Consider the following 12,516-nt stretch of genomic DNA (forward strand, 5'->3'; position numbering starts at 1 on the left):
TATTGTATACAAAGAGGAATTAAGTTGTCATCTCAAAGGAGTTAGTCCATCAGGGAGAGGTTTCATGAATCCTAGCATCAAGCAAAAGAAAGAACGTTTTGTGTGTACAAAAATACTCAGGGAAGATTAACAAAGGCAACTTGAGCTACACTATATAACAAATGGACCAAACAGGTGTATACCTTCATCTCAAGAACATACTGGTTGCTCTCTGAGATAATGTCCTGAGTAATACAACACCTCTTAACCTATTTTAGAAGCCTTTAATAACTCAGAGTATGCTTTCCAGTTGTAATAGAACTCAATAAGAAATCAATATGTAAGAAGAAACAAAGTCATTCATAAATACATGAAAATTAAGCAACATATTCTTGCCAAAATTTGAAGCAGAATGAGTACAAAATTAGAAACATCAAGACAAAGGAAAATGAAGTCCCAGCATGTAAATATTTGTGTCATACACTGCAAGCATTAGGGAGTCCACAGCAAGCCACTGCCACTTCACTTCACTAAAGGCACATGACTAGTAATAAGACTATGAGGAAAGTATTTAACCACAGATTCTATCTTTTCTCTGAAACAGACCATGGATGAGAAATGTCCCACACAGGCTTTTATATTTGGAAGTCTGAGAAACTTAAGGGTGTGATCCCTAGGGGGAGCCAGTGTGTTGGAGTGGGTCTTTAACCTGCTTCAATATTTCTGTATCTTTTTTGTTCTAACATGTGCAATCTGCTTCCCCACAACCCCCCCACCCCCCCACACACACACATTCCTAACACCCTGGCAGAGCTCAACAAATATGGACTACTTCCCTGAAGCCATGAGCCAAGATGCATCTTTCCTACCTCAAATTGTTTCCTTCAGATGTTTTCTCACAGTAACAGGAAAAGTAGAATTGAATGAGTGGAGTGAATACAATTTCTTTATTACTTTTATTTTTTACAGTCCGGTCGTTACTCCCCTCCTGGTCTGTCCTCCCATAGTTCTTCATCCCATTCCTCCTTCCGCTGTCTCCAAAAAAGATGTCCTCACCCTCCACCTGCTACCAGGCCTCCCCACAGCGTAGAGCCTCAAGTCTCTCTAGGGTTAGGCACATCATTTCCCACTGAGGCCAGACCAGGCAGTTCTCTGCTGTACACGTGCCAGGGCATCTCGGAACAGTTCGTCTATGCTACCTGGTTGGTAGCTCAGTGTCTGAGAGATCTCAGGGTTCTGGGTTAGTTGAGACTTCTGGTCTTCCTATAAGATTGCCCTCCTCCTTAGCTTCATCTAGCCTTTCCCCAATTCAACCACAGAGGTCCCAGACTTCAGTCCATTAGTTGGGTGTAAGTATCTACATTTTTCTCAGTCAGCTGTCTGTTGGGCCTCTTGGAGGACAGTCATTCTAGGTTCCTGCCTATAAGCACACCATAGCATCAGTAATAGTGTCAGGTCTTGAAGCCTCTACTTGAGATGGATCCCAAGTTGGACAAGTCAATATACGGCCTTTCCTTCAGTCTCTGAGTGAATACAATTTTAGGCTAGGCTCACAACCAAAAATATAAGAGTAAATACAATTTTAACGTTACAATCTTAGTATAGTACACAATAATACTTTTAAAAATTATTTTAAAAAAGGCTGGGCAGTGGTGGCGCTTGCCTTTAATCCCAGTACTTGGGAGGCAGAAGCAGGTGGATTTCTGAGATCGAGGCCAGCCTGGTCTACAGAGTGAGTTCTAGGACAGCCAGGGCTACACAGAGAAAAACCAAAAAAAAAAAAAAAAAAAATTAAAACAGGACTGTTGACCACAATAATGCATCATCGGTCCAGCCACATGAGAGCATCCTGTATATTTCTGCTTCCTCTGACTCCACATACTACTGTTAGCACTAGGAGCAATGTCAGGGACTTCTGGGGAAGCATCACAAAAACTCTTCAGGGATCCAAGTTGGATGGTTGGCAATCTGGTACCTGTTTCCATTCTTTTCCTTCAATGCTCTTGTCAGTGGTGAAAGTACAAAGGTGGCTGACTCCATATCTACATAGCAAAGATGAAAATGTGATGGGTTATCGGATACATTTTAGTGCTCATTTTTATAATTGTTAGAATAATTTTGAAATCCTGGTAAAAAAAATGTTCTACATTATACACACTTCATGCAGATATTGTCATGTCATATCAGAATACTATTATTATCATGGTGTTTGTTGAAGTGCATTTCTCCCAAATCTAAGCAAGAGACTTATTTTAAAATACTATAGCAGCATGATTGCTAGAAAAGATTTAAACAGGCTAGAGAGACAGCTCAGCAGTTGTGATCACTGGCTGCTCTTCTAGAGTACCTAGTGAATCTTAATTTCATTCCTAGCATCCATTTGGGACTCACAGCCTTTTGTAGCTCCAAATTTTAGGGAGCCAAATGTTCTTTTCTGGCCACCTTATATACCAGGACCACACATGGTACAGACATGTGTGCAGGAAAATATCAAGACATATAAGATAGAATAATAAAATATAAGAGACATAATGATGAAATGCAAAAGATATAATTATACATTTTAGTTGGTATCACCTTTATCACCAGTAATGAGATTTTTAAATATATTTTCTGGGGCTAGAGATTGCTCAGTGGTTAAAAAAAAACTGAATGCTCTTGGAGACAAACTGAGTTTGATTCCCAGAACCCACATGGTAGTTTAGAATCCTTTATAAGTTCAGTTCCAAGGGTTCCAACACTCTCTTATGGACTCCATGTGCACACAAATGATATGTTATATACAGACATTCATGTAGACAAAACATCCATGCACATAAAATATATTAATGATTACAATAAAATGTGTTACCTGTCAATTGCATCTCCTCCTCCATAAATTGTTTATTCACTTTATAGATTTTCTATTTGGTTGATCACTACTTAATTAACTTAAACTTTCTTTAATGTTATGTATACTTATGCATAATTTTCTACTGTTTTTGTTCTCAATGTGCTCAGTCTGGTAGTGAATAGAATCTCTGCTCAATGTCAAGCCTTTAGAATCTTTTAACATATTACATATGTAATCACAGAATAAATAAGCTGTTCCTATGAATTTTTTTCTCTTCTCAGGTTTAGAGAGAAATTTCATTCTTCATGAAATTATTTCTTTATAAATTGAGAGGTAAAGGTATAATCCTAAATTTAACAAATATTTACATTCACTCTTTTGCCATTAAATTATTTTGCCAATTTAGTCATGGTCTTAATTCCTGACCCACTCAAGTTTATTTGTTAATTTTAATTAATAAAATTTACATAGAAAAGTCGGAGTCTTGGCCATTTTGAATGCTTCCTGATTAATAAACTTTAATGTTTTAATATTCCTTTATCTCCTGACAGGATATTTATCAGGATGCTATAAAAAACAGTCCTATGACTTAACAGACAATCTTATTAATGTATAAATATGTTTTGGAAGAGTCAAACATCTTTTCAAACTTAAATCTTCTCATTTCAAAGTGTAGTTGTGACCTTCAGTTATCTGTGGTTCATTTAACACATTTCAAAGAATTGCCTTTATTTCATTGTTTCATGTGGTTCATTCAAATCTGCTGTTACATTTGCTTCTAAATTGTTTATTACCTGTGTTTTTCCTGTGAATGAGATTGATTCAACATATTATTTAAATATTTCTGATATAGAAAACTGAGTTTAATATGCCATACCCATTCTAAGCCTGAAGACTTTCAGACAACCTATAAAGCTGCTCTTCATTGAGTCCATTAAAGATGAAGTTATTTTCCATCATGGATGTCTAACTTCCACAGCACTACTGTAGAGAGAAGTCTGTCCTTTCCCCATTGTATACTCTTGACATCTTTACTGAAAATTAATTTACCGTAAATACATGAATTCATTTATCAGTTATCTGCTGTGTTGAATTTGTCTGTATGGTTGGTTCTCTGCCAAAATATACTAAGACCACTTGAATCTCAAATAGGACAAAATCAAACAATAACAATTCAATGAATAAAAGACACCAAAAGCCCTAAAAGACAACATGCTAGGTAAAATATGCAGATAGCAGCAAGCATATAAAAATATGTCTGACTATGTATGTTACTGGGGAAATGGAGATTAAAACAATAACAGATCACCATGTGGCACTTATAAATCTAGAAAAATATTGAAGGCCAAAGGAAATAGAACATCAAGCATCAAGGTAGTGAGAACCAGAGCCACCCAGAATTGCATGCCAGTTGCTTCTTATAAACCAAGACATGTCCTTCCTACATTCCCTGGTATTTACCAAAGGACTTGAAAATATATGTCCACACAAAACTTTCACATAAGTGTCTATAGCAGTTTTATTCATAACTGGGAAGTAAACCAAAGCAGCCAGTCTATAATTGCTACCTGGACCAGCATGCCCATGCAAGACTATTTAAAGCTGGAGAGAATGTGGTGCTGGAAAGTTAGATCAGCAACTAAGGGTATATATTGTACTTGCAAAGAATCCTGGTATGGTTCCCAACACCAAGACGAGAGGCTTACAACCACTTGTCACTACAGCTTCAGGACCATTTGATACCTCCAGCCTGTGCAAGCATTTGCTTGCACACACACACTGGCACACACACACACACACACACACACACACACACACACAACTACAAGACATGCAACACATCAATTAGACATAAAACCCATCTTTTAAAATGCAAAAGACAAAGATATACAATGGAATCATGTAAATAAAAATAAAGGAAATATAAATGCTTGTGACTAGGTGAATGAACTGTAAAACATAAAAATATGTCATAATAGAAGTTCTTGGTTAAAGTGGGAAAGATGTGACTCAGCAGAACAGGGACTCCAGGGAATTGAAACTACCATGGATAGGATTATAATAGTGGAACTACATCAGTGTACCTTTGTCCCAACTAAGAATATGTGATACAAGGAGAGTATTTTCATGTAAACTGAGGCTTTGGATAAAGACAACATGCAAATGTATGTGAAAGTGTACCATTGTGATGTAGTGGTGCAATATATATATATATATATATATATATATATATATATATATATTCACATATATATGTTAATAAAGGATGTAGCATGAAAACATTTAGTGGGGTACCTCCACTAATTTTTGATCAGATCATAACTGTTCTTTAAGAATATCCTATTAAGCTGAAGACACCACCTCCTATAGCCAGGTAGGAACCCCAATAGAGCAATAGGGACACCAACACCCCATAAAACTCTGACCCAAAATTTATCCTGTCTACAGGAAATGCAAGGATGGGGAATGAAGCAGAGACTGAGGGGATGGCGAAACAATGACCAGTTCAACTTGAGACTCATGCCATGGGCAAGCCCCAATTTCTGACATTGTTAATGCTACTCTGTTATGCTTGCAGACAGGATTCTAGCATGGCTGTCCTCTGAGAGGCTCCACCCAGCAACTGACTCACAGAGATGCCCACAGAGATGACCCACAGACACAGTGGATGAAGCTTGGGAACAGATACTCACAGAGATGACCCACAGACACAGTGGATGAAGCTTGGGAACTCTTAGGAAAGAACGGGAGGAAGAATAGCAGCCCTGAAGGGAATAGGCACTCCACAGGAAGGCTAAAAGTCAACTCACCTGGACTCTTGGGGGCTTTCAGAGACTGAACTACCAACCAAAGAACATACACAGGCTGGATCTAGGCGTCCCCACATATGTGTAGCAGATATGCGGCTTGATCTTGATGTGGGTTCCTAACAACTGTAGTGGGGTAGTGCTATCTCAAAAGCTGTTGCCTGTATGTGGTATATGGGTGTTGGGAGCCGAAGTGAGCATGTCTGTATCTGCCATTCCAAGATGGCACGGACATCGTGTCCTCCCCACTGGTAAACAATTAACTGCGCAGCTGCAAAGGCAGAAACCCCGCCAAAGTCACTGGCCAATCCCGAGGCGTAATATTGGGTGATGAGTGAACAGCCAATCAGAAGTGAATACATCACTCTAGGGTGTATTTAAGCTGGGCCTCTTCCTGTCTTCAGCCCTTCCGCGTCTTTTCACATCTGTGATTCAGAGTAAAGCCTCGCTGTGGTGATACCCGAATTCTGCCTCTCATGTTTCTCTTCCACGGGCGAGGGGGGACACGGGAGGCGCGCGCAACATATGGGCTGCCTTGTCTGGCCTCATTGAGAGTGGATATGCCTAGCCTTTCAAAGACTTGATGTGTCAGGGTTGGGGGAGACAAAGAGGGGTCCCTACCTGTTCAGAGAAGAAGGAAAGGGGAAATGAGGGGAAGGATTGTGGGAGGGTTGGCTGGGAGAGGGACAGAGAGTGTGATGTATAGTGAATAAGTTAAAAAAAACTTACAACAACAAAAATTACTCAAATGGATTCTGCCATGGTAGATATGAGATGGGACCCCTGAACAACCTCGGAATAGTCATTCCAGATGATTTTAACACATGGGTCATCTGGATTATACTTAGAGAAACATTTAGCTTATTTAATGAAATGTCATAGGATAATACAAATTCATATTTGATCAGCACATTTTTATCTTTGTCTGTTACCCATACCAAAACCAGATGACAAAATTTAACTGGTGAAAGCCAGGGGAGGGCAATGATAAGAGAGCATGAGTAGTGTGAAGTCGAATAGAAAATATCACAAGCCACCTCCATACATTCAGTGTAAGACAAGAAAACTTTACCACCATGGAAGTAGAAACTAGAACTAATGGGTAAAAACCAAGGAGCCACTCCAAAGATTTTTAAATTGAGTATTCCCCAAAACTGTCAGTGGTTGATATTGTCTCTGTTGGATTTCTGCAGACTGCTCATTGCATGTTGCCTGGGCTTTTGAAATTTTATCAGTTTTGTTCTGATCACTGATTGCATCATACCAGCATCAGACAAAGTGAGACAGAGCTTAAAAGGTCCCATGCTTTTATTCTCAAGACATGCAGTCTCAGAATAGAATGCTGGTGGTGGTGACTGCAGTCAAGTACAGTTCTCCACCGTGTCATCCCCAGTCTCACTTGCCATAATGAAGCATATTATCAATTAAAGTTACAGTGATGCCTATCTTTGTAACTCCCTCTGTTATAGCCAGCTAAACAAGGACTGCTCCAGAGAACTCAGAGTATAAACTCCTTAGTTTTGAAGGACAGTTTGTGGTTTTGGTTTACATATACTTATGTAATGTAGCATTATCTGTCCCTGGAAAGTCTTCCTTATGGCTTCTTTCTATGTTCTGTGAAGAAATGCTGAAGAAGCATTAGCAGTCATTTATTAAGAATGGAGGTTGGGGGCTAGAGAGATGGCTCAGTGGTTAAGAACACTGACTGCTCTTCCAGAGGTCTTGAGTTCAATTCCCAGTAACCACATGGTGGCTAACAACCATCTGTAATGGGGTCTGGTGCCCTCTTCTGGTGTGTCTGAAGAGAGCAATAGTGGTGTACTCATATGTATAAAATAAAAAAATAAATCTTTTTTTAAGGAGGTTGGCACGGAAACTTCTGTATTTCCATTGCCTTCAAATATTTAGCTAGATGGGGTTTTTTTCTATTCAAATAACAACTTTGGGAGTTTCTGACATATGACTCATGTTGCAGTGTTAGAGAAACATGGTGAAGGAATAACATTGCTTTATTATCTCACCTTCTATGGACATTGAAGAACCAGGCTCTGCAGATGAATCCACCAGGCAGTTCAAGTTCACTCATTTATCTGGAAGGAACCAGCAGTGACATTATAATGACATGGGGCTGCACAAAAAACAACCACCTTGCAGAGCCTTGCTCACTCCCACTCAACTTTTCAAGGGCATGTCATCAAAGCTCTGTTTATTTTGATTTAATGTATAATTATTGACATTTTTATAAGGATTTTACCAAGACACTAGGCATGGCACCAAGCCCAGGAGAAATTATAAGTTTACTGCAGCCCAAACTGACAGCCAACTCATAAAAATGAATGACATTCCATATCATAACATCTCATTGGCCGTTCAAGATGCTAATAGCTTACTACATCTTCTTTTTAGTATAATGAGCCAGACAATGTAACAATATGCAGCACAAAAAGGAATATTAAGAAAACTGGAACTGATGCAAAAAAAGTAACATTTGACAACACTCAGACATGATTTGGATTAAAAGTTTCAATTAAAACAACATTTAGAGCAAAGCTTTATTAGTTAAGACCAATCACTATTTTGAAGAACATTTACCTGAAGACACACTTAACTCCTCAGCTTCTGTTTCTTAAATGCTCCACACTTCTTGTTCAGTTCAGCGTTGCAAAATTCATCAGATTAAATGGAATCACAGCAGGTTTTTGTACTGAAATGATTATAAAGATGTCTTTTGATCATATAACTGAGGCAATGCTTATCTCCAAGAAAACTGTTCTTTAACCCATTAACCTTGGACTTCTACCTTTACAAAATTTTGTTTTTTATTCTCTTTGAGAGTTTTCAAAATATAGTTGGCTAGCATGTAGGCAAAGGAAAATGAACTTATAATGTAAAATTTTATGTGTATATTCATAAAGACACATTCTTCATAGAGTGAGCTTATTAGTTAAGTATGAACAGTCCAGAAGAATACAATTTTGTGATAAGAACATTTCCCCAGGCCATCTACCAACTGATCTGTGAAAATTCTCTATTGCTCAGAACCATCTTCTCTTTTCAAAAATGTTTTAAAATTGTTTTGAAATTAATTAATTCTCAGAAGATGAAACACAAGAGGCTGAAAAAAACTTAAGAAAAACTCAACCTCAAATGCCAATCAAAATTACTTTGAGATTTTTATTTCACACCCATCATAATGGCTAAGATCAATAAAATAATTGGCAGCATAGATTAGTGAAAACATTCAACTATTGAGTGTACAATGCTTGCAAGTTTGTACAGCCACTATGGGAATCAGTGTGGAGGTTTCTCAGAAAAGCTGAAAATTGATCTGCCACAAGATCTAGCTATAACACTCCTGGGCATATACCCAGAGAACTCTACATTTTACTTCAGAGATACTTGGTCACCCATGTTCATTGTGCTGTAGTCATAAAAGCAATAAAATGGAAATAGACATATTGTCTACCACTTGACAGATAAATAATAAAACTGTGTTACTATTTTCACAATGAAATATTGTCCACATGTTAAGTAAAATAAAATTGTGAAATTACAGTAAATTGTATAGCATTAGAAATAACCTCTTGTGAGGCAATATAGACTCCAAAAGATAAATATTATATGATTTCTTGCAAGTGGATTTTTACCTTTTGCCCTTTCAATGCATGTGCTATGTTCTGATTGCTATAGAGGTCAGGCAACTAGTAAGAGTGATCTCCCAAGTGGGAGTGCAGGCCATCTCCCAAGGACAGAGATATAGAATATAGTGTTAATGAGAGTTAAAGAGGAAATAAGAAGAGGATCATATTGGGAGGAGAATGGGAAAGAAGGTAAATGAGGAAATAAACTAACACTAGGGGGCCTTTGAAAACCCTAGAGAAACCTATTACTGCAGAAACAAATACAAAGTGAAAGGAATTTAAGTGGAGTTACTGTATAACTGGGGTGACAATGCCCCAATTAGGCATCTCATGCCACCAAGTGCCAAGAATAGATTATGTCTTGTGTCACTGGACAAAGAAATCTCACAGATCTCCCCAAATATCCTAGGCTATTTTCAAGATTCATAGTCTCTCTCCACAACCTGATGGTAAATCCCTGTTACTGAAGAGAGAACTTGCTTATGGCATCAAATACAGAGATATTGAGTTGGTGCATAATTAGAAGCTTTAGACCTACTGACCAGCATTCACAGTTTTGGAAGGTACTCTGCCCACCACCAGATGAGGAATGTGACCACCAGTGCATTTATAAACCCAGTGACCTTCAACAGAGACCTGTCTGCAAGATAGAACAGTGTAATAGTGGCGCAGTTGTTATTGGAGTAACCAACCACTTTTTAAAAAATACCTTCTAGCTCCATAAAATAGAATCTACATCTGACACTGCTAAAGTAGACAAACACTTAAGATTAGATAGGTTATGAGCTTCAGTGGGGAAAAAACTACTGCCATTATTCTGCGAAAGGCATATAGCAATAAAATGCTTCCTAATGACAAATTGCTATAAATATGGACAAATGCTTTACTCAGTTCTTATCAGAAAAACTTTTTTTGCAATACATGGAAATTAACACAGACAGTGACAATAATGTAGTCCCTGGACAATGTACATAAAAGGACTTTGGAACACACATTGCTAAGTGATATGTCTTTATCAAATCTCCTCTCTCAAGGCTTGGGGATCTATGCAGAAAAGGACATAGAAAAACTTTTAAAGCCATAGGTAGTAAATGACTCCAAAGAAATAGTGTCTTCTAGACAAAATAGGTCTTCCTTTCTTTCTTTCACTCTTTCTTTCTTTCTTTCTTTCTTTCTTTCTTTCTTTCTTTCTTTCTTTCTGTCTGTCTGTCTTCTTTCCAAGTTTTTCTCTCTTCTTTCTTTTTCACAGGTTTCTGCTTTCTTTCATTCTTTTTTACTTTTTTGGATGGTTTTCTTTAAGAGTGTAGTTCCTGGTAAATTGACCAGGCTCCAGTGGAAGTCTACCCATCCAAAAAAATATGGGCAGCTTAAGCTGGACTTTGTTAGTGCAATCAAAGAGATGATAGAGATAGAGATAGAGATAGAGATAGAGATAGAGATAGAGATAGAGATAGAGATAGAGATAGAGATAGAGATAGAGATGATAGAGACAGAGACAGAGACAGAGACACAGAGGGGATGGGTAGGGAAAGGTCTACAAGGAATGTGAGGAAGAAATGAGTATGACCAAAACTCGTTGTGTGAAATTCTCAAAGAACTATTAAAATCTTAAAAGTAAATATAAATTAGTATTTTTAAAATAGCGTGTTCCAGATCTATCATTTTATTTTAAAATCACTATATAAGTTTGTTGTAGAAGTAAATATACTTCTAAAATGCACAATGTATCCACGATGAGCCAATCTGCTAGGTGCTTTAGCCATTAGAATTATACAAGGAACAATGGAAAAATAAAATTGGTTTATAGAAAACATCTCCTTCATATTGAGTCTATGTTGAGACAGCATCCTGGTTTGTGGAGCATCAGAAACAAGATAATGATTGATATGTGTCCAGGTTGCAAAGATTCTTTGCCGGGGTTTTACCATCAGCTCCTTGTGACAGCACAAATAAGACAAGAAGGTAAATGCATATATTTTTCCTTACATGAATATAAATATAAATATAAATAACTCAAATCCCGTGAACATGACAAAAACTTGTACAAGGAGTCCCAGAAAATATAGTATTTATCTCGTTTGATAACAAACTCCACTATGAAGATGGAAGCATGGGAATTGAGGACAGCTGGTCAACTCCTACAACAGTAACAACTCTTTGCTGTGACTCAATATTTTATATGGTTTTGAATAGAAAATAATGTGTTCATGCAGGGAATGTCCTGTGGGATCAAGTAGTATAGCATCAGATTTCCTAGCTTCCACCTCAGAGTCTACCTGGCAAATTAAGACAAAGACCATATGGGGAGAAGCTCAGAGAAGAAAATTACGGATGTAAACTCCATAAAGACAAGATGAGAATAAAAAGATACAAAGCAAACAGTGTAGAAAAGAGTCATATAATTAAGTGCTGGAACAAGTCAAGTACATGGAAATACATGTGAAATTTTATAAGTATCTTTATTGTTTTTATTTAAGAAATATAAAATATTTGGAGAAATACATGCCAACAATTGTTTATAGCAAATGGACTGATTTCTATTACATATACCATGGGCTTTATCATACCAGTAACTAAAAGATACGACATATGTCTTATGATTATCCCAATGAGAAATTTAAAAGGTATGTTTCACTTAGTGATTTCCTGATTTGATCTGCTGATTGATTTGGCCCTTAAAACATTAACTGAGTGACATTTATTGTAAACTAAGATTAAAGCACAAAAAATGTTCTTGAATGATGTTGTGTTAGGATAAAACCTTCTGTAGTAAATGCAGGGACAGTCAACTGAGGCTGCAAAGAGGGGGAAATGCTCAGCATCCAACATAAGCAGTGAGGAAGATGGCTTCTTCCACGGTGGCCCTCATGAGCATTGATGCTCCAACAACAAGTAAGCAAGGATGCTGGTATAGTGATTCTGTACCAGAGCAGAGAAAGATGTGAGAGAAAAAGGACAGACTAATAATACTAAGTGCCATGTTTCTGAAAAAGACTGAAGTTTCCAAACTCTGGGAATCAAACATCACAAACAGGCCAAGTATAAGATTTACTAAGGTAAGAGTCATCTTGTAAAATGCTCAACTATCCAAAATTTGCTATGAGGAGTGGCCAAAGTGATAGGCTTTGTAATGAAGACAGAGACAAAAGATGCTACTGTTGGTGGGATCGGATTGCAAGGGTCCTAAGATGGAGTTGTTTTGATTGTTTTACAATGCATTGGAAACTCTCAAATTACTTTAAGCAAAAATGTAACA

Source organism: Arvicanthis niloticus, chromosome 2 (genome assembly GCF_011762505.2).
Source record: "Arvicanthis niloticus isolate mArvNil1 chromosome 2, mArvNil1.pat.X, whole genome shotgun sequence".
Taxonomy (NCBI): Eukaryota; Metazoa; Chordata; class Mammalia; order Rodentia; family Muridae; genus Arvicanthis; species Arvicanthis niloticus.